This window comes from Aptenodytes forsteri, unplaced genomic scaffold (assembly GCF_000699145.1).
Source record: "Aptenodytes forsteri isolate BGI_AS27 unplaced genomic scaffold, ASM69914v1 Scaffold151, whole genome shotgun sequence".
NCBI lineage: Eukaryota > Metazoa > Chordata > Aves > Sphenisciformes > Spheniscidae > Aptenodytes > Aptenodytes forsteri.
Genome location: NW_008795939.1, coordinates 6,192,717 through 6,197,416, shown reverse-complemented (window position 1 = coordinate 6,197,416; position 4,700 = coordinate 6,192,717).

Genomic DNA, 4,700 nt, shown 5'->3' with positions numbered 1-4,700 from the left:
CGGAATTCCCGGGCCTCGGCGGGTCAGGGACCTGGTTTCTGGTTTCTGAGGGGCACCACGCGTGCGAACGGGCTGCGGGGCCCCGGCCGGAGATGGGACGCAGGGGCTGGTCGGGTCCGGGATTCCCGGGCCTAGGGGCACCACGCGTGCGAACGGGCTGCGGGGCACCGGCCACCGGCCGGAGCCTTCCCCCTGCGCTCGTGTCAGCGTGTCCGCCAAGGCGCCCCAAGCGCAGGCGTGCGCAGCCGCCGGGCGGGCGGCGGACCCCAGCGCGTGACGCAGAACAACGCGTGCCGGCGCTGCCGCACGGCCGCGTACGCGCGCCTGAAGGAGAAAAGTAGACTCTTCCCACCACCCCCCAGCCCCTGCTGAGTTCAGCCGCAGTACAGCCGGGCTGCGCTAAACCCGAGTTTTGCTACTGAGACCACAACGCTGTATTGGAGTCCAGAACGGTCTTTCTCCAGGACCTGCCTTTTCCAGGAGGTGGCGCTTTCCCCATCAGTACAGTAGCGGGGGAGGGCGTCCTTCCCCCAGCAGAAGCACCGTTCAACACAAACATCGCGCAGCAAGGCTGGATTTAGAAAAGGGAGGTGCTGGGTGCTGGTGCAGCGTTCAGAATTTTTTGCGTACTTAGGAGAACTTGAGGATCTCGAATCGGACTGGTATCGTAGGACAATGCGACGGTCACTTGGTAACAGGACTGCTCCTGCTGTGCACCTTCACCTCAGCTACTATTCTCAGGCCAGGGAATAACTGCTCGTGGGTGAGTCTCTGCAGGTACCTATTCAGGCAGAGCAATCTTGGTGGGTAGATTTACGAGGAGCTGGACCCTGGAAAGGACAGAAATTACAAGGAACACTACCCACCCCCCTTCACCGCTTTAAAAAACAAACAAAAAAAACCCCCAAATAACCACAGGCAGTGCAAAGGAAAGTTGCTATTTATTTCTACCTTGCAAAGGCTAGCAATAGTAACATACAGGCAGTGCCTACACACTGCAGGTGCTGACAGCAGTCTGATTTGAGCAGCCTGAGCTACAAAGCAAAACACTTGGAAATGGAAAGTGTGTTGGAATCACAGTCATTTCCTAAGCTGCGTGGTAAGAATCCACTTCCTGTAGTTGTGCTGTTCTACAGTTCCCGTCCTCTTCTCTGCCAGATTTTCAAAGTACAATATCTACAGCTTTTCCAGACCTAAGCAGTAATAGAGAGGGATTCCCCCTTTCTTGACAATTTAGGACAAGGACTGTAGGACACACTGGCAGTACAGAGAGGGAGCAATGGGACAAGGACCAGGGCTAGCATCTTGGGTTCAAACTTTACAACAGGCCAGTCAGAACGGATTCACACCCCAAAACTGGAGTAGCTTGCAACTCACTCAAAAAAGCTGTTGAGATTCCAATTCCCGTTAACTGCAGTTAATTAATTCTAGGTAATTGCACTGATGTGAGCAGCTAATATGGACCAGTTGAGATGACAGTCACCCATTGTCCAGGAGCTATTTTGGCTGTGTGAATACCAGAGTCCATGGAAAGGTACATTATTACAGTATATAGCATCCACCCAGGGACCCATTCTAGGACAGTATTTTCTGTGACAGCAAGTATTCTGATCCATTACCTCCTGTGGGTAAAACGTTATCCTGAGTCAGTAAAGGAAAAATAAAGCACATCGTTTGTCACACCTGACATATGTTCGATAGAACTTCTGATGGTGTGCTTCAAAAAGCAGCGAAGAAAGAGAAGGGAATTAATGTAGGTGACTGGCCAGGTTCCTACTGAGTTATTTAAATGCTGGTGATATTGTATTATTAATGATATGTGAGGATGTCAAGAGTCTCAGCTAGACATCTTTTATTGTTACTTAAACTGAAAAAATAAAATAGGCTCACCTAGGAGACGACAGAGAAGAAATAATTCTGATGAAAAAGTTTCTTAAAAAAAAACTGTCTGTGGGAACACAGACAAATTTTATTTCAGATCCTTCCATAGGACAGGACTGCAAGATGCAACAGTTCCAAGTAAAATCATAAATATGTAAAGCATACAAGTATTAAGAAGCTTACCACTGATTACTGTGATGCATTTTTACATTTCTAAGACTCGTCACTCAAGTAAGCAGCTGGCATCGCACAATGCTTTAGGGAGTAAGTTGTCAAGTTTCTCACCAAGATTTTTATTATTTTTTTCTTTAAGCTGAAATTATTTTCTACCACACGGGGGGCAAAAGCCCAGACAATTAGAGTCGGTTGTGCAAATTTCAACTGAGACTTTGACGTCTGTTGTAGTTAAGAGTTCTCTGTACAAACCATATTTATTATCTAGCTTAGTCAGCCTCCTGTCTTTCCTGCAGAGTCCTGTGTGTTTCTCTGTTACCAGTATCTTCTCTCAGACCTTGTAGGGGTCTGTGTTCTTGTTGCATTTTGTGAGGGAAGTTTTTATACATCAAGCAGATACAAGATACTATAGTTCCTTGAAGACCAACCCACATTCTTATCACTTCTGGAAGAAACTAGTTATGTTTTTGCAGCTATAATGGTCTACATACTGAGATAAGGCATGTAGGGAGAAATAACTTTTGTCAGACTGCAAAATGCATTAGTAAAGCAAACAATTCCTTTTTCATACCTTGGTGGGGAGAGGGGAAAGCAGCTGGAAGAATGGAGGAATGCCTGTTCTTTTATGTAGCATTTGATCTAGTAAAAGATGGTGCTTGTTTACATACCTTGCCATTCCTATAAAAAGAGCATCAGAAGATATTTTCTGGTATTATCCAGGTAGTTCCATAGTGATTTTTCTCTAATCATCCAAGGTCATATGCAACTCTCAATAGGAAATGTTCATCTCTTGTTTCTAAGTTAATGACAAATCAATGAATTCATGTAATTAAATATTTTCTCTGGTATTAACCATCTCACTTACCAAATATTTTAAAAAATTGTCAGCAATGTTCAAGTTAATGAACTTTACAGGACGCTACTACCAGCAAGGATCACTCACACAACTTCAAAAGGCCTGATTTAGGGGTTAGCAATTTTAACAATGATTTCTTACATTTTTCATCTTGATCCTTGTCCCTTAGGTTAATGTTGTTCATACCACAGCACTTTGGTATCAATATCTTTTTAGGCTGGTGTAAAATAACTGTGAAGCAGTTCCAGATGCAAAATAGCTGCAGGGTCAGGCCACACGCCTTCAGTCTGGAAAGAGCTGATACCTTTCTTGTTGCAAGCAAATGCGTGCACCACTGGAAATGGGTCAGCAAATGGCTTCTATGAAGAATAGGTGGAGTGAACTACTGATTATCCTTTTATCACTGTCTAGTGTTCAGGGTTTGGGAAAACAGCATTGAGTTATATGAAATTAAATTGCTTGAAGCATAAGAAAAGTCAACAAGAAAACAGATCTAGGGATATGTGTTAGTATTTTCAAACCATTGAATTCTACAAGCAAATGCGTGCACCACTGGAAATGGGTCAGCAAATATGAAGAATGAAGAATAGGTGGAGTGAACTACTGATTATCCTTTTATCACTGTCTAGTGTTTGGGAAATGGGAAAACAGCATTGAGTTATATGAAATTAAATTGCTTGAAGCATAAGAAAAGTCAACAAGAAAACAGATCTAGGGATATGTGTTAGTATTTTCAAACCATTGAATTCTAGTACAAGGACAGGATTTTTTTTTTTTTTTTAAAACTGAGGACAACTATTACACGCTACCACCAAAGGCAAAACTTGCCCTCTCAATGCTGTATGGTTAAGTCACGGTCAGATATATACAAATTTGGAGTTATTCCCTACCTTTCTCTAAGCAGGCATCAACCTGTGCTTTTTCCTTCTGGGCAGCTTGCAGGGCCAGAGTATTCAGATACCACTGCACACAGATAGCCCACGTCTGTGACCTAATTCTTCAAATATTGCTCCCTGTGGCGAGTTCCATCTGTTTAGACCTGGAGAAATAGACCAATACATTACTTTAATACCCCAGGGAGTTGATGATGCCTTCTGTATGTATTAATAGTCATTACATTTTCATCAAAGTGCTACCAATGCAAAATACCAACGCAAGATGAAGAGAAATGAAATCCTTAGGCATGAAACATACACATCCTTACAAGCTCCTGTACTCTTTGATGTTTGAAGCTTTATACCATTTAATGTGTTGGAGAAAGAAATGGGTTCCAAGTTGTTGATCATTAACATTGCTTAGCTGTAATCCCTCTTCCCTCTCAGTGGAACCATGTAGTCACACACAGAAAAAAAAAAACCCAAGAAAACTTGTAACTGCACATGCTTTGGAGAGGGTTTTCCCAGTAGGCTCCATAGTTTATACATGGCTGTTTAACAAGGTTAAACAATAGAGGTTTAACTAGGCCAAGTGCAAGGTCCTGCATCTGGGTCGGGGCAACCCCCGGTATCAATACAGGCTGGGGGATGAAGGGATTGAGAGCAGCCCTGCTGAGAAGGACTTGGGGGTATTGGTGGATGAAAAGCTGGACATTAGCCAGCAATGTGCGCTCGCAGCCCAGAAGGCCAATTGTATCTTGGGCTGCATCAAAAGAAGCGTGGCCCGCAGGTCGAGGGAGGTGATTCTGCCCCTCTGCTCTGGTGAGACCCCACCTGGAGTACTGCATCCAGCTCTGGAGCCCTCAGCATAATAAAGACACGGACCTGTTGGAGCGGGTCCAGAGGAGGGCCAC